We start from the raw sequence: 19,864 nt of genomic DNA on the forward strand, positions 1-19,864 counted from the left end.
AAACTCCAGGCGCTCAAAACCTGAAAAGTCCTGCAACTAATTGAATAGCAGAAATCCTGCACCAGCAGAATTTTTGCTATACTCGCACATAATTGAATATGCCTATATATATATATATATATATATATATATATATACAGTCAGGTCCATAAATATTGGGACATTGACAGAATTTTCATATTTTGTCCTCTATTCACCACCACAATGGCTTTGAAATGAAACAAACAAGATGTATATATATATAAAGAATTTGAGGAATACAGCACTAGTATAGTCATTCAGCAGGGTGCTCCACTAGGGAGAAAGGCCAAATAGGTACTCCAGTAAATATCCAAGGAGGCTAAGTAAATAGCCAAATGAGGGCACTCACCACACTAAAGAATAATGATTCAATCGGATTTCTTAATGCCTTTTGTCAACATGCTGGATATTTGTCAGTGCTGATGTGTCTTGATAATGACCCTTAGGGGTCGAAACGTTGACTATATTGATGGTGGAATATCATTATTTGAATAAATCCGATTGAATCATTATTCTTTAGTGCGGTGAGTGCCCTCATTTGGCTATTTATTTAGCCCTCCTTGGATATATATATATATATATATATATATAGATATAGATAGAGAGAGAGAGAGAGAGAGAGAGAGGGAGAGAAAGAGAAAGAGAGACATTATATATATATATATATATATATATATAAAACCAGTCAAAAGTTTGGACACACCTTCTCATTCAATGGTTTTTGTTTATTTAAATTATTTTTAACATAGTAGATTAATACTGAAGACATCAAAACTATGAAAGAACATATATGGAATGGTGATGTAAACAACAAAGTGTTAAATAAATCAAAATATGTTTTATATTTTAGATTCCTCAAAGTAGCCCCCTTTTGCTTGGATGACAGCTGTGCACACTCTTGGCTTTCTCTCAATCAGCTTCATGAGGTAATCTCCTGGAATGGTTTTAAAACAGTTTTGAAGGAGTTCACAGAGGTGCTGAGTGCTTGTTGACTGCTTTTCCTTCACTCTGCAGTCCAACTCATCCCAAACCAGCTCAATTGGGTTTAGGTTGGGTGATTATGGAGGTAAGGTCATCTGACGCAGCACTCCATAACTTTCCTTCTTGGTCAAGTAGCCCTTACATAGCCTGGAGGTGTGTTTTGAGTCATTGTCTTGTTGAAAAACAAATGATGGTCCCAGTAAGCGCAAACCAGATGGGATGGCATGGCACTGCAGAATGTTGTGGTAGCCATGCTGGTCAAGTGTGCCTTGAATTTTGAATAAATCACCAACAGTGTCACCAGCAAAGCACCCCCACACCATCACACCTCCTCCTCCTTGCTTGATGCTTCACAGTGGGAACCACACATGCAGAAACCATCCGCTCACCTTCTCTGCATCTCACAAAGACATGGCGGTTGGAACCAAAAATCTCATATTTGGACTCATCAGACCAAAGTACAGATTTCTACTGGTCTAATGTCCATTCCTTGTGTTTCTTGGCCCAAACAATTCTCTTCTTGTTGTTTATCCTCAGTAGTGGCTTCTTCACAGCAATACGACCATGAAGGCCTAATTCACGCAGTCTCCTCTGAACAGTTGATGTTGAGATTTGTCTGCTACTTGAACTCTGTGAAGACTTTATTTGGTCTCTAATCTGAGGTGCTGCTAAGTAGCGGTTTCTGAGGCTGGTAACGCTAATGAACTTATCCTCTGCAGCAGAGGTAACTCTTGGTCACCCTTTCCTGGGGCGGTCTTCATGAGAGCCAGTTTCATCATAGCGTTTGATGGTTTTTGCAACTGCACTTAAGGATACATTCAAAGTTCTTTAAAGTTTTCGTATCGACTGACCTTCATGTCTTAAAGTAATGATGGACTGTCGTTTCTCTTTTCTGAGTTGAGTGGTTGCTGCCATAATATGGATAACAACAGTAGTCAAATAGTGGTGTCCACTGTATACTAACCCTACCTCTGCACAACACAACTGATGGTCTCAAACACATTAAGAAAGCAAGTAATTCCGCAGATTGACTCTTGACAAGGCACACCTGTTAATTCAAAACCATTCCAGGAGACCACCTCATGAAGCTGATTGAGAGAATGCCAAGAGTGTGCAAAGCTGTCATCAAAGCAAAAAGGGACCTACTTTGAGGAATCTAAAATATAAACCATATTTTGATTTGTTTAACACTTTTTTGTTTCCACCATAATTCCATATATGTTCTTTCATAGTTTTTATGTCTGCAGTATCAATCTACTATGTTGAAAATAATTGAAATAAACAAAAACCATTGAATGAGAAGGTGTGTCCAAACTTTCAACTGGTACTGTATATATATATGTATATATATATATATATATATATATATATATACATATATATACACACACATACTTGCATACATACATACTCACATATCTTGATATTCATCCTTTCCATGCTGAAAATAAAAAATGTTCTATTTTAGGACTACCTATCAGTGAGCATTATCATAAGCCTGCTGAACCCACAGCTTTAGTGAAGTATAATTCAGGAAAAAATGCTGTACTTCTAACAGTCATTCAGTGTTACAAGTGACTCTTGCTTAATCAGTATGTCTTGTTGCAACTTCCCATCTCCTGCTGGGTACTTTAGAATAGAAATCTGAAGTCTGTTCATAAGTAAATTTCATTAATGTTAGAAAAACCATAGTTTAACCCTTATGGACAGCAATTTTTTTGTTGTGATCACTGCAAATAGATTAGTACATGCAATGATATAATTGCATGTATGATGTCTGTTTCTGTTGTTCATGAATTGAGAAAAACAAGACAGACCACAGGATAAACAAGTAATTTAGCAATAAGCCAGAAAATTTGCTTTAATTAGCTGTAATTACACAGGTTAAAAAGGGAGATATCTTTTAACACATATTTTTATAAAATTAATAATTACATTTTTACTACATGAAATATACAATAATAAGATCTGTAGACTGTTTAATATAAAAGAAATGGTGGCTGCTCAGATCAACTTAATGGTCTTTCACGGGTACATTAAAAAAGGAGGGGTTTAATCTAGACAAGAAAAAAAAAATGTTCCACCAGCACTGTGGAAAAGACCACCAATAAGATTTGAATACTACATGATAATAGAAATCCAGAGATATTTGTTGTCTCTTAGAATAGTAATATAAAGTATTAAAAATAATATAAAATATAAATATATTTGCAAATATATGCAACAAAGACCATTAAGTTGATCTGAGCAATCTCCATTTACAGTATATTACTGTTCTGAGAGGCATGGATAGGACCAGCATTTAGAGGGAAACCATTATGATAAACAATTATATGGCTCATATTCACCTCAAGGCCAAAATCCAAAGTCTACTTTCTTGAAGATAATTTTTTGCTGGTTTTACATCATTACATTATCCCCAGGCACCACTGCAAACTTACATTAGGGCCAAGCTGTACTGCTGTCACTGCCTAGCCCACAAGTCTATTCTGAAAAGGATTTCTAATAACACTAAATCTATAATATATGTACAAAAAAAGAAGAGAATGAGGTGGCAATGGGAATTTTCACTGGAAAGCCATTATTGCTAAACTACTGTACATCAATCACAGATTCCACAGACGCTGCAATCCCTGCACCCACGGTAGACCTACACTTTTCACATGACATATTTAAAGGAGCATGCCCATTTCTACATGCAAATCTAGGCACAAGTTGTTCTAGAATATTTGTAATTCAGTTATGATACCAAATAGAGATCAGACAACTATGGACATCTTGCACAGCACTACAATAGAGCATGACCAAAACTTTAGATTTGACATGCCATAAACAAAGTATTGCCTGGGTTAAGACACATCACAGCAGAAGCTGATGTAAGTATGTATAAAACACCTAATTATCACTTCATATGTATGTATGTATGTAAGTATGTATGTATGTATGTATGTATGCAGCATACTGTAGCTGAAACTCTTACTCTGGGCGCATGCAGAGGGTGCCTGCCAGCTACAGCTCAGCTGTGGTCTAAGCTGTGGTCTAAGTTTTTTCTTTCAAAGTTTTTTCTGGGAAAAATGTCCTGAAAGCATAGCTCTTCCCTTATTGCTGATTGATGGACAATTTTACTCCTTTATGATCTGCTAAATGAGTATGTCAGTAGCAGTGATTTGATGCTTAGGACAGACCATCCACATCTTTACAGAAGGTGAGCAGCTGAGCTCAGCATAACATACCTCAGTGGAATCAGGAGACCCGAACCATATATTATAACCAGTCAGTATTCAAACTATCATTACATATCATAATATTCTTAGCATCCTTCACTGTTAGTAATGTGTGAAACCACAGATATTTTAACAGAGGAACATTTTCCCTGCTAACGTTGACTCTTACATCCCAATAATTGTATTAGGTCTGAGTATAGAATGCAATGGAACTTTTCCCACTTTTACCTATCAGGACATAATGCCACAGATATTTAACCTTTCAGTGCTAACAACTATGTACCTGGGGTGACCTATTTCATATTAAGGAGTTGGGTATGGGATCCTGGGTGTAAGGATCCTGGTGGTCAGAATACTGACAGCGGCCTTCTGACAGTTAGAATCCTGACCCAACTAGGTAAGTGCCCTAACCCTAACCCTGCCCCTAATCTTAATGCTCCCCCCCACAGCCTAACTCTAACCACCCTGCAGCCTAACCCTAACCCTCCCCCAGCCGCCTAACCCTTCCCCACTGCAGACTAACCCTATCTCCCCCTAGTGCTGAACCCCTAACCCTAATACTTACTGTCAGGATTCTGGTGGTTGGATTCTGACACCAAGATTCTGGCTTCCGGCATCCCTATCGCCGGGACGGTAACTACATCCCCATAATAAGTCCTGGTTTGTGTCAGCATATTTTTTTAGTGCTTTGATGCTTGTTTCTTTCAGGTTACTCTTGCCTGTGCCTTATTTCAAAATTACTCATGTCATTTTTTATCCCATCATGTGGAACATAGTGTACTTCTATATATCTATGCAGTAAGGCTTATAGCCAATTTATTAAATGATTATTAAACTAATTTGAAGTGATATTATTGTTTTGCTTCTTGTTTCTTATGATTCTCACACAATTTTGATCCTAAAGCTTACATACAGGTAGTGCAATTATGTGCAGGATGCATCCATTTTTAGTTTTTATTTCCATATGAAGTTTTTTGTAATTTCCAAGATAAATAAAAAAGACAGATGATTGCCAGATTAATTCATTGTAATGCAGTTAAACATATATAATACAATTAACACATGGCCAGTTAAAATAATTACAATTAATTAAAATAATTTCTCATATTCATCTTCTGAGGAAGCCGCTGAAGTACACAAGAGGCAGAAAAACGCATCAAGAACCTTATCCTGGAGTCGTTCCTGGTGGTATTGCCTTAGGAATTCCTACACAGAAGATAAAGTATGGGACTATCTAATCTCTCCTCCGGGCTGCACTTTAGGGAAGCTCCAGCAGTCGGTATATGATTGCAATCACTGGTTAGTGCAGCCTATACCAGTATATAACTGGTTATGTCGTGTAGTTTGGACCCATCTATGGCCAGGACTGAATGAATTGAATTGCAGTAAAACTGATCTTAAATCCTACTAAAATTAATGAGATACAAACTAACAGAATGCTACTGTATACCTGACTATTATCAAAGTCATGTTCAAGCTTTGCAATTAACAATTGTCAATTTAATAGATCTTCTCTACAACTCTATACACATTATATGTTTGCTATGCAGATATTTGTCTATTATCTATACTAATATTATAAGAATCTTGTGTCTGTTTGTTCCAAGTTGTTGCAAAATCTTAAGTTATACACTGCGCTCAGCAGAAGGCTGTATACTGAAAGCCCTTTGGTAATGTTAATATCTGCTGTGCATATGAAGAACAAATAAACATATGGTGTGTTTCACAAAACCAATTCCAATTCACGTGTCACTGTACTCAAATTATGACCACCTGTGTAATGGATGAAAATAATGCTCATTTATTAGTAAATAGAATTGATGGTTCTTGGTAGTAGATCAAATCAAAATAATAAAAATAAAAATTGTATATAGTTAAGAATCGCTTTGAAAAATTATAATAAAATAGAAAAAATTAGAAAATATAATAAAAAAAAATAATTGGAAAAAAACGGATCCAATCAGCTAAGTGCATCTCACACTGAAGGGGATTGCGGCGTTTGGAGCAAGCCACAACTGCATTTCCCTGCCACAGGCCTTGACCCCCACTGCTAGGCGGGAGAGGACGTCCGTCCGGTCAGTCGGGCGTGTGGCCGCTATCCGCCAGTGGTGACAGGCACCGGTCTGAGATCCCAGCCTCCTGTCAGCTTCCCTACCGCACTCCTACTCCAGGAAGAACAACCATCACCATCACTATTGACCCATAACAACACCACATTGAGTATGATTAGCGGGACGCCGCCATCATTCATTTAAGACTGGTATATATAGTAGCTGATTCCAGTGACTGTAAGAACTTGTACTTTTTTCCAATTATTAACATTACCAAAGGACTTTCAGTATACAGCCTTCTGCTGAGCGCAGTGTATAACTTAAGATTTTTTGTGCATTGTTGCAGGTAGAGTCAGCTACCATACACAGCAGCTCGCAGATTGCATAACCATCTATATTTAGTGCGCAGATACTCCTTACTATTTTCCTTGTTGCAAAATCTACTGAACAGATTTTCAGCCTAAACATCATGATGATCACGGTCTTATACTTGCTTTCTCCCATCATGAAGTTTCTGATGTCTTTGAAATTCTTATTTCTCTCTCAAACCATTATTTTATGGTATGCAATAAACCATTTTTACTAATTTGCATTTAAGCAAATTCATCATACCTAAAAAATATTCCAGTTCATCCTGCCATCATCACCCACAAATCTATGCTCTTAACCATAAAATCAAGTGCAATTGTGCATGAAGTCACAAAAGAACTTGGGCGGCAGTTTTGGAAAAAAGAGGAAGAATACCAATTTCATTACTTGTAGTAGTAACACGTGTACCCTACACATCTTTTCTTTACCTGCATTATACTGTATGATGTTTATGGTATAGAACATTCATTCAAAGACTGAGTTGTGACAATAAAAAAAATAGTTTCAAAACCAGAAGTAGTTTATTAAGGCATAAAATATTATTTATTATTGGGTTTATTTATATAAGCAATTTTGTTACAAATTTCGAAACTCGTTTTAACATTGTCTACATAAATGAATTCTACAGCAGTGAAACATTTATGGAAACTTGAAATGTACCTAACTTTTTCACCTTTTTCAATTCCATATATAGGTTTAACAGTACAAATATGGAATACCACTATGAAAGCCAATATTTGTCCTGACATTGGACATGATCTTAATACAGTGTTTAATATATATATATATATATATATATATATATATATATATAAATATATATATATATATATCATGTTTTCACCATCTTTAAATGTACCAGTTTATACAGATAGTCAAACAAGAGCATATAGGGGCAAATGATATCATTTACACTAGGTTTTTGAAAGTTTTGTGAGAGTCACAATTTATGCTTTTAAACTTCAGGCTAAATGTATGTACAACACATCTAGGACTCAAGTTTGCACAGAGATTACACATCACTATGGAAACTGAATAAAATATCTTGTTTTAGTATAACAAAGATACATAAGCAAACACAACACAGGATTAGGGAAAATATGGATGGTTTGCTCTTTTATACACTCAGCAAACAGCATGTGACATACGTGCCCCAGTTTTCTACTGAAAAATATGCATTGAACACATTCAATTAATATAAGTATATAAATTGCATCTAGCACACTGACCAATAAAAATAACATTGTTATTTCACAGTTACTCAGTATGAAATAAAAAAAAAAAAAATCAAGCTGTTGTCAACTGTCACGGTTTTAAAAGACAAGTAGAATATAGACACTTATCTTAAACCATACAACCTCCCAATTTGGACAGTCCCAATTTGAGGACTTTGGGGGCTGTTCATGAAAGCTTGGAGAGAAATGAAAGGTAAGAAAAAATTTTACCTAGCGCTAAATAAAGCAGGGGGATCAGACAAAAAAGCTGCAGATAAATAAGGTGATTGTCAACCTTACAAGACAAATAAATAAAGAAAAATAAAGAAAAGCTTGAAAAAGGCTACAGTGGTAGCCGAAACGCGTTGCTGTTTCCCTTGGAACACTGGATATTTGGAGTCAGCGCCTGTTCCACCTGCCTGCAGCTTTGGACAGCTGACGCCTTAATTGCTGCAGCCCTGTTCACTCCAAACCATCTGTAGACAGGAGCTGACCTCGTCTGATTACTGGCTGCTCAGGTCTAGTGATTGACCGCTCAATTCATCATCCACGCTGCTCACCTCAGATGTTCAGCGGCTGGCTCATCGTGGCTGGCCTGTGCTGCGGCCATTATCCGTACTGTAGCATCCCGGCGACCGGAGGTGATGGGAAAGGCATCTACCCCCGTGCTCTATACCATCAGAGCCACCGATCACCGTTCAACCATCAAACCGCTGTGGTCCTGCTGCGGCCATCCTGAGCTGCTCCCGCTTTTCCATGGCAGCATCCTGACCTTGCCAGGTAACCCGCACATCACTGTATTGACTGCATAAGGGACCTCATCCATTATTTACTGAGACCCGTTACCTTGAAGTGGCACTTGTGATTGGGGAGCCAGCCTATTTCCCATTTTCCCCTCTGAGTGGGTGCTATACGAGACTTTTATGTTTGGTTGTGTACTTAAAATCACAAATGACACTCTGCTATATATGTGACTACACCGAAGACAGCCGACTTATTCACATATGTGACTGTCTGACTATTGTCACTACTTCCCAATTTATCCTTTTCATGAACAATTGTTCTCATGAATTAACTGTATCCAATTCTACTTTTACAGGGCTATTTTCCAATTATCTACCAGTGTGCAATTTAGTTTTGAACTGTATCATTCCGTTTGCCACTACTGCTATATGTTTTTTATGCTATGCTTGTGTTTTTTTTTAATCATGAGTCTGATCAACTCTTAATTCTGTATATATGTGTTATTCTGTGCTGATTTACAGCTTATTAAATTTGTATTTAATTATATTTTTGACTACATTTGAATTTCTGGTGTCCCAGCACAGACCTAAGTTGCGCAGTTTTTCTTTATTTTTGAGAAATAAAAGGTGTCTATGTACCTAGCCTTCAGAAGAGACAAAGTGGAGAGATATAAAGTACCAACCTATCTGCTCCTGTCACTATACAGGCTGTGTTTGAAAAATGACAGTTAGGAACTGATTGCTTTATATTTCACAATTTTCTCTCTCGCCAAACTTTCATGAATACACCACTTTGTCCTTTCATCCCAATAGGGACACAACAGAGGTGATCCAGCTCATCAGAAGCCACACCCCTTCCTTCCACATGCAATTACCCTGCTTCACCCAAAAGAAAATTTAGTAAGTACTGTATGCACCTACATTTACTTATTTTTAGAGGGGAGTTGTGGGCAGGCATAGGCCAAATCAAATGCAGTAACTTCTATACCTGTCGGAAGCTATATTTTTTCCTGCTGAAGGGTAGGTGCAAACTCAGCACTTATAATCATCATATTGCTAATGTAAAAAAAAAGGATTAAAGAAAAAAAATCCCCCCCTTTACAGCCTAGGCTGATAGAGACAACATCAGGGGGACAGGCTATGCTATTTTACTATGTATGCTTGTTGCCATGCTTCATTCATAGTCTAACGTGTATGTGTTTGTTTCATATTTGCTACAATAAGGTATTACTTGCAAACATTGGGCTTGCTTATTCACAAATAACTTCAGTATATCATTTAGTTTGAGCCCTTGTTACATAAGCTCATGCCAAATTTATCATTCAAGGCTTAATTCTTAAAAAATAACCACTACAATCTGTTTTGCTTTTTGACTGAAAAAAGTGAAAAGCTGGATATATATTGCTGGCTGAAATTGGGGTGATATTTGATAAAAATCAATAAAACATAAAAAGACAAATAAGCAATATACAATATGATGAATAAAACAATAGACCTAGATATAAAGAGGTCTGTCACAAAATTCTTTGAGCAATAACACATCTATTTTTATTTTGGCCTTCACTGATAGCCATTGAACATTCTTCTTCCAAATGTAAGTATTTGACATGATAATCTAGGCCAGTTTAACATTTTCATAAGGTCACAAAGATTTATGAATGAATTTTTTTGCAATGCAAGCTCTAAATAAGTATTTTCCAAACTGATAAATCAATATACAATATTACTTAGACACATGTAATGCAATGTCCTAGTAAAGTTACCAAAGCACTACAATACATCAAGCCAGTGACCATTTATCTTTCATGCACTATCCTAGAATATCTGAAAGCAGCAAGTTTCTGTAGCAAACAGTGTCATTCATTTGAATTTATCCTTCAGGTGAAAGTTGATAGAATTAGGAAAGCCAGACAGAAAGTTCTGTAAGGTTATTTATTACGTTTACTGTAAGAAAAAAGTGATTACTTATTTATACCATTGGTGCTAGCCATCTACTAAAAAACAGCTTGAATAAAATTGGTAGAGAATGCAATGTGATTTCTGACCCGCTTCTCAATGTTAATATTGTACAATCAACCAAATTGATATGCAAGAAGTGATTGTCTTTCCAATAGTACAAAACAGAAAAGTTTGGGACCTACATGCTCTTTGTCTAGCCTTGAGATTGATGCATACAAAAACAAGAAAAAAGGAAGGGTTACTAGCACTACAACCATAGTCTATAGGTAAAATACATACACATTTAATTGCACATTAAAAACATCTAGAAGATCTAAAAATCACATCATGAATGCAGACAGACAAATTATAAGGTCCTAACTGTGTGGAGTTTGTATATTCTCCCTGTGCTGCATGGGTTTCCACCGGGTACTCCAGTTTCCTCCCACACTCCAAAAATATACTGCTAGGTTAATTGGCTCCCAACACAAAATTAACCCTAGTGTGTATGTGTGTGAGCATGTGGTATGGAATATAGATTGTAAGCTCCACTGGGGCAGGGACTGATGTGAATGGCCAACTATTCTCTCTGTAAAGCACTGCAGAATATGTGTGCGCTATATAAATAACTGATAATAAAATAAATAAAATGTAGCTGATTATTACACCAAAATGAAGGATTTCCTTTACTTTCAATGTGTCCGATAATGGAGAAAACTAAAATATGTCTATGCAGTACATGTGGGTAATTGTAATGAATGAAATACCAGCAGGAATAATCCCAGTATCAGCAGGGTCTGATACAATGTTGCAGTAATGTATCAGCAGAAGTGTCACTCAATAGCTAATTAGTAGCAAATTGTGAGGACAGTATCAAAGTAATTTCATACTACCAGTAGTTGTGTCAGGGCCGTAACTAGGGTAGCGCAACCAGTGCTATGGCACAGGGCACCGCAAGGCAGGGGGCACTGTTTGGGCCTGTCAATTTTCCTGTTTATTATCATTCTCACTTGTAGCTTCCTCTTCTTTTATCCCGAGCATCTCCTGGCCTCCCCTATCTCTTCCCTGGCCCTTCCCCATGAGGCCATAGCCCTTTTTCAGGTGTCCCTATTTAAAAAATGGGGGGGGGGGCAATGCTCTCTCTGGCACAGGGAACCAAAATGTCTAGTTACGGCTCGTGTTGGGGTCACCACCCTTGTGGAGAAACCTTTTATGTCCGATGTAGATCTGGACTTCTAGAGCTGGAAACTCTGCTGCTGTTGGTCTGTGGCCTCCCACGGCTGAATAGCACTGGTAGGGGGTTCTGTACCGGGTCCCAAGAGCCGGGTGATGGTGGCTGGTGCTCTGATTACTGGTGGACCCACCACTCAGATTGATAGATAGTGCCCGGGAACTGTTGCTAATAGATGCCTTGTGTTTTCTGCTATACCAAACGCTGATAATGGAGCACCGGCAGCAGTTCACGTTGGATACAGAAGAAACCACGCTAGTGTGTGTGTGAGCTCCCCTCCTTGTTTACACAGCAGCCAGCTTGCCAGGCATCATGATAGAGGACTGGGGCTGCAGCAGACTTCTTCAGCGCAGGAGGACATGACAGAAGCAGAAGCCTTCCCACCCCAGCTCTTAACCGGATAGTGCTTTGCTCAGTACCCGGTTTTTCACTTAATTCCACAGGTGGGGTAAGTGTACATGAATTGCTACTTTGAAAAGGTATAGATCGCATCGAATTGATGCCATCTATAGTAAAAAGTAACAATTCATTACCGCAAATCTACATGAATAGACCCCATTGTCTGGTGGTTACCCAAACACATCTAAAGCAGATAGCAAGGAACCAGTATAAATAAAAATGTACAAAAATAAAAGAAAAAAATGAAGACAAGATAAATGTGGTACCAATCGTTTTCAGCAGGCCTTGAGCTAATCAGTAAACTTTAGTTATTGAGTTATGTAAATAAGCAGAAACTTCTCTGGTATACATACCATATATATATTATTCTCTATTATTTTACTACCTGCTATATTGGGATATAAAGTAAAATGTTACTTACAAGGTTTCAAGATAATACAAATATTCTGAGCAAAGGTTTGATTTATGTGTGTATTTGAAAATGACCAGCCAAAAATAGAAAATAAAGTGTAAAAATAGGCTCAGCAGAGGGATAAAAAAAAAATAGTAGCAAAGGGGTAAACCACTGTGCTGAACATATTTAAACTACATTTCAGATGCATTTGAACGCATATTTTTACTATACCATTGAAGTTGGTCTTGATAATTACTTACATTGTTTTTTTGCAAGATTTGAAGTGCTTTGTTGGCATTGTTTAAAGCATGAACCCTTGTGGAGCCTTTTTCCTTTACCTGAAAGACAAGAAAAATATGACATGGATGAATGATACTAGGGTTCTCCGTAACTACAGTATTGTATGAAAGTTGAGATTGATATTTGCATATGAATTGCAGATTAAATTTACTGAATAATGGATCTTAAAAAGTAAAAATTAAAATATCAGAAGTTTAGAAGCAAAGAGAAGAAAGAAAAAAAAAATCTATCCAGCATGGTGCCTCATATTTTATTTCACTTTTTTGTGGTAAGTATTTTAGTAATTAGTAACAAAACTTTTTAATTTGGCCCACATTATGAATAAGCATATTCATTTTTATATAATCTCCACCCAACTAATCAAGCCACAGAGATCACATGCCCAAGACTCCTGTAGTTCTGAAGATTCTCTCCCAGCCAGCACTATAAGCAACACTTTTGCCAGGCTACACTAGTGGAATGAATTCTGTCCACTTTTAGTTTTATTGAGAGTGTCCAGAATTAATTCCACTACTGTACAAAAGAAGAGGGTGAGAATCGCACAGGACTATATACTAACCTCTCCCTAATCCCTAGGGATTAGTAGAGGTGGAAAAAGAAAAATATAAATCAAACTACGTATACTTGTGCCACAAATGGAAACCCTTATATGTTGGTGGTGCTCCCCAGAGTCAGACAAGGATCAATGAATTTGAATGAAAAAGAAGATTCTTATTTTGGGGGCACTTCTTAATTGGAATTATTTCAAGTATTAAAATATAACCATTAATAATATACCTTTAAAAATATGTTTGGACATACAACACGCAAACCTAAAATTGAAATACATATAAGAACAAACTCCTATATGGACTCTGTAACCTGCTGTGACAAACCAATAATTTGCAGTAGATATTAATATCAATCCCATCATGTGATTAGCGAATTAATGAAATCATTACAATCATTGCACATTTGAAGCAATGTATTTATAGAAACACACAGTATCACCCTGCACATACAATTGAGCCAGCCTATTCAATAATTATATCCACAAGTCACTGCACTGTAAATAATTTGTCTGGAAAGTGAAATAATAACCTTCCAACATCTAATACCAGCTATCATTAACTTTCAGATGATCATTAGTTGAAAAGTAACCCAGCCGGGATATATCGCATACAGTATGTCTCCTCTCTGATCAGAATGCTTCAACCCAAAAATCAAACCTATTGTTGCTGTGTACATTTGCACAATTTACATATATTTTTATTGCATGCATATGTATACCAACGGAAGTGTCATATGCAATAGTGTATTGATAATGTTCCATATAATAAATGCATCTCAAACAAGGGCTTAATAGCCTCTAAAAGTTATACACAGACAGAAGAGAACTTTCCATTCCTTATGCATTCATAGGGTAGTTTAGTAAATCAGATATTCAAATACCAATAAACAGATAAGATAGAGAAACTCAATGTACCCAGTAGCACCAGTGGGTGAGGGATGAGAGAAATGGGCAAGGCTGCTGGGACCAGTGGCATATCTATAATGGGTGCAGTGTGTGCAGGGCGTAGGGGTGTAGGGGTGCCCCGCACACCCTGCACCCATATTTTTTTTTAACTTACCTGTCCAAGGTCCCGCGTCGGGTGTCGGCGTTGCTCAGAACACGGGAACGTGGCTGCTGCGGCTATTTCTCCGGTGTTCTATGCATGCGCAGTAAATTCCGGGCACACTCTAGTTGCCAGAGTCTACAGAAAGCCGGAAAATAGCCGCCGCGGCCAATTTTCCTGCGTTGTGCGCATGCGCAGTAGACTCTGGGCACATTCTAGTGCCCGGAGTCTACTAATGCTCAGGTGGCTGGCCAGCCGTGTCAGTTGGCTGTCGGACCCGGGGGAGAGGAGGGGGCCTCGCACGGGCAGTGCACACGGCCCCCTCCTCTGTTAAGACGCCCCTAGCTGGGACCTAAGGAAGAGGAGTGCACTTCTGCTGTCAGTGCTACAGTGCCACAGCCCCCCCCTGTTGTGCAGTACAGGGTAGTGCTGGGCAGAGCTTTGATGAAATAGTGCTGAAGGTAGTGCAGAGAGTAAATAGACAGGCTGTGATTTATTGCTTAGCTTGCTGCTGGGCTGTCATCAGTGGCAGTGCAGATTCCCCAGGCTGCTGCTCAGTGCGGCGGCATCTGTGTGTATGAGAGGCAAGTGCCTGTGGCTAAAGCAGCAGGGATCTCCTTCCACGCTGCATATCAGGAAGGTGTCTGGCCATCAGCACATAATCTCATGGTTGACGTACGATTTGCCGGGGGCGGGGCTTGATCACATCAGAGTCTTCTTTTCTTTCAAATTCATTGACTTTTGCCAGGCTGACAGAAAACATGTGAAAGTTCACAGAGTTTGAAAATAAATTTCTGTTTGTTGACTCCTCCCTATAGATCCCTACCCATATTTCTAACATTACTCCTACATACTCTTCAGAAATTGCTTTACTCCTACTCCGACCCACAGCTAACATCCTAATTACACTTATACCTTATGTATCACATGTTCCTTAAGGGATCATTTTAAGTAAATGGCTTTTAATAATTGGACAGATGGCTGTTGTGATTGATTAATGTTCCAATTAAACTACAAGAAACATTAGTACATTTCTTGTCAACTTTATACAGTATATGAAATGTGTGCAAACAGAATGCAATAACTATACATGTGAGAATAATGTAAACCTAAATATTTTAAATAAAATGGAACAGTTTATTTAAAATTAGTGTCTGGATTAAAAAATACTTTAGTATTTTTAAGTAACCCAGATGCTCCCTCCTTATAATTTCTTAATCAGTAGTACACGATAGATCACCATGAGAATCATTTAAGATTCAAAGTATACAAATTTATTACTAGATTAAAAGTCTAGAGAAAGTACGGTAGGATTTGATATTTTGTTGTCTGGCAAGTGGAGATAATATGGGATCAGAAGGTTTTGTTGATGAGGGCACCAAAATTATTTACAAACTGGCTTTGCTGATACATTTACAGTTATTTACTCTAATACTTGCCACACACACTGTGATTCTGCCACTAGGACAAGTTGAGCAACAGGAACACTCTTCAACTTGGTAATCAATGTAGGTGGCCAAATTGTATACAATATGTTATATGGTGCCCTTGACAAGGGGCCAGACAACTGGTAATTAATCTACTAGGATCTGCTCCTTTGCTTTGCTGCAGATCAATCAGGGCTGGTGCAATGCAGTCCGCAGAGTAAGCATTACAGGGGGGCAATGCTGCTTGCTTTCTGAGTGCCATTACAGCTGCATTGACTGCACCTGTGATAGGCAGGCTGAGGCAACCAGTGCAGCGATGTCATGGGTAGGCCTGGCAGGGTGAAACTAAGGGGTGGTCCAGGAGTGGAATGGGCATCTGCGGACATAAATTACATTTAAATTCAGGTGGACGGCGACTTGGCTAGTGGGTGGTCCAGAGTGAAGACCACCCTTTAACCAGATTGCTACTCTGCCTTTAAATGTAATTTATGCCCGCGGACACCGGTCAGGGACTGGTTTCATTGCCCAGCATTGCCCACCCCTGAGCAGGAGGAGCTAATTTGTTCTCCTGCCTTGTTAAGCAGTTAAAAGCAGCTCCACTACCTGCAATAGCATTGTAGACTGGCAAGTTACATGTGCAACAAACGTGATGATGTCACGCTGTGTGCACACACCCATGCTCTCTGTGTGTGGTATGCAGTGCCCAAGAAGAGGAGCAATGTAGGAGCTGCCTCAGTTGTGCAGCACAATGCTAGGAGTAGGACCTGCTAAATAGTGAGTGAGAGAGAGAGAGCTAGTAGCTGCCTGTTCCTGATGGAGGTAAGGAGGTCACAAATTTAATGTTTGCAGAGGGTACCGAACACCCTAGCAGCTGCCCTTTATTTTGTTTATTTTTATGCACAGATTCTCCACTTACACTATTTACAGGTCCTCGGTACTGTGTTGGGGACCAGGTTCGCACCGAGCTTCGCGAACATCTACATGGGCCATCTAGAAGAAGAACTGATTTGGAATGGTTAGTTTGCTGTGAACCTAGTCCTCTATGGTCGCTATATCGATGACCTGTTTTTTATTTGGGATGGTGATGTTTCCTCTGTCACTAATTTTGTTTCTTTTCTTAATCACAATAAATTTGGGTTATCCTTGGTTAACTCACAATCCTTCACATATTAATTTTGTAGACATTACTCTAGAAGTATAGTTTATTATATGTACCTCTGCATATAAAAAACCTGTTGACACCTAAATTGTATTCCTTTTTCAAGCAATCATAAAGAAAGTTAGCTCACTAATGTGCCAAAAAGTCAGATGTACTAACTTGGTAGGAATTGTACCTCAGAGAAGATTTTTGAGAAACATGTGTCCGTACTTTTAGACGCATTTGCAGAATGTGAGTATCCTTATGAAAATTTAGAAAAAGCCCTGAAAGATACATTGTCTGTAGATAGACATATCTTATTAAGAGACAGGACTGTACCGACAGGCACTAAAATAGACTTAGGGCCTTCTTTTATCTCTAAATATAATATAGCAGCACCAAAAATCACTTCGATTTTGAAGAAGAATTACAATTTGCTCCTTACAGATCCTATTCTGGCTAAAAGTCTTGACAAGAAACCTAATATTTTCAAGAAAGCTAAAAATCTGAAGAATATTCTTGCTCCAAGTTTCTTTAGGAATTCTTCTATGAAAAATGCATCTATACAGAAAACACTCGCTAAACAAGTTTTATGTGGGTTTTATTGCTGTAACAGCAATAGATGTCTGACTTGTACATACGTTGTAAACAAAACAAAATCGGTATATGCCTCTCACTCTAAGAAAGAATTTAATATTACATCGAACATAAATTGTAATTCTAGTTACGTAATTTATTTTCTACGGTGCCCATGTAATCTATATTATATAGGGAGAACCACACGATCCCTGAAAGTCAGATTTCTCGAGCACAGACGCAATATAATAACAGGATTTCTTAATCACAGCGTATCTAGACATTTTGTTTGAGTGTCACAATAGAGACCCAAAAGGACTCAAATTAACAGCAGTAAAGCACATTACTGACACATGTAGGAGTGGGGATCGATTTAGAGAATTGTGTAGACAAGAGGCCGCTTGGATCTGTAAATTACAGACATTAAAACCTCGAGGATTGAAACGAAAATGTAGATATGGAATTTATTTATATACGCCTGTATACTGAAATTTTCTGTGGTTTGCTTTGTATACATGTGTGTATACATATACACATACAATTATTTGTGTATGTGTGTGTGTATACATATGTATGTGTGTTTGTACGTATGTCTTCTCTGTATACATATATGGACATTTTTTATGTAATTTTAAGTACTTTTTACTATTATTTTCTGCTTACTATTTCTAGGTAAAAAAATTATATTAACATTGTTCTAGTTCAACTAGTGCATTTAACACAACTATTAGGAGCAAAATAAGTACTTTTACTGTTGTGGACACATCCACTAAGGACCTCATTCAAACCCGCTTGCAAGCGCTGAGCGCTCGCAAGTGGGTCGATGTTTAGGCCCTGTGCATGCGCAGCGGCCGCGCTGCGCATGTGCATGCCCAGGAGCGAGAGAGAGATTCTCACGCTCCAGGGCTCACTACAAAAGGGGCGGCTGTCGATGTTGATCGACAGCTCGCCCCATTTTGTAGGCGTGGTGGGGGGGTGGTTTCACAAACAAAGGTGTTCCTTAAGGAATGCCTGCTGTTTTGTTGGCGGCCGCACTGACATCAGCAGTGAGGGAGCTTCCTGCTCGATCAGAACAGGAAGCTCCCTGGGGCTTGCGGTTGCAGAGACCCAACCTTATGGTCTCGTCGCAAGCCCCGATGGGTGCGATGGTCTTGACCATCGCGACCATCAACCTGGTTGGTCGCTAAAGCTGTAGGTGGTAACCCACAGCTTAGCTAGCAACCAGGAGGCCGCACTTCAAAACCCATGTGGGCCGCCCTCATTCAGAGCGACTGCTCGCATTTTGCGAGCGCCTCTGAATGAGGGCCTATGAGTGTTGATTTCATAAACATATAAGTGAGAGTTAGCATATAATAAGATTGCTGAAGATGTAATCAGACAAGTGAAGGCTAGCCAATTCTATAAAGAAAAGGGTAATAGTATTATTATCCGTTTATTTTTCTAATGATTATATCTATATGTCTGAATCTGCCTATTTTCTGAATTTGTCTATTATATCTGTAATCTGCAACCAAATCCTGCTGGAACGTTACTAACACAGCTGAATGGAGATCCTGTTTGTGGAGGTCCAGCGTGGCCCAGACTCACGTGGGAAACCAGTGGTTACACTCGGAGTGACCATTCACAATTGGCTCCCCTTGTCCACCATTCATGGCCCGGCATTGTGCATTGTCACCAGCAGACTAACGCTGGAACTGCCACTAATTACCGAAGACTGGAGCTTAGAAAGAAAGACATTATTTTAGAGAGTACTAAAGGATTTTCTCCTACAAATCTATCCAGCTGTATATATCAAATCAACATGTAGATAAATACTCCAGCTGAACTGTGACTTTATCTACATCACAAATGTTGGTGACTTATTGTAACTAATTTTGTTTGCTACATAAGAAGGACCGAATATCAAGTTACCATTTGAGATTGCAATTTTAAACTGTATTTCTTTTACTATTTAAGAAACATTGTGTCTAGTACCTAAGTGTATTGCTTTCACAACTAACAAGATTATAGTCTATATGCTCTAGAAATTTTATTGATTAATACGTGAATTATATTTGACCTATACTCCCGGGAGCTTATAGTTTATTTGTCTAGTATTTTAATAAATCTATTTATAATGTATATGTTGTTCATATGCAATTTATAATGCTCTAAGCGCCACTGCAAATACTTTTCTGGCTTAGTTATTTCTTGTGTGGAGTCTGGCAATCTCCAATTTTTGCTAGGTGGCAGCTGGAGCATCTAAGTGTATACCCAACACAGG

The 19,864-nt window shown here is 38.3% G+C and overlaps 1 protein-coding gene across 1 annotated transcript in view; it reads right to left on the reverse strand.

Moving 5' to 3' along the window:
• DMD (dystrophin) overlaps window positions 1-19,864 on the reverse strand; it is a 2,214,077-nt gene that overhangs the window by 2,020,854 nt on the left and 173,359 nt on the right. The window contains exon 3 of the mRNA XM_088454197.1: window positions 12,826-12,903. The gene's annotated coding sequence lies outside the window, so the exon portion shown is untranslated. The remainder of the gene's footprint in view (window positions 1-12,825; window positions 12,904-19,864) is intronic.

This window comes from Taudactylus pleione, unplaced genomic scaffold, assembly GCF_031769625.1.
Source record: "Taudactylus pleione unplaced genomic scaffold, aTauple2 ptg000609l, whole genome shotgun sequence".
Classification (NCBI taxonomy): Eukaryota; Metazoa; Chordata; class Amphibia; order Anura; family Myobatrachidae; genus Taudactylus; species Taudactylus pleione.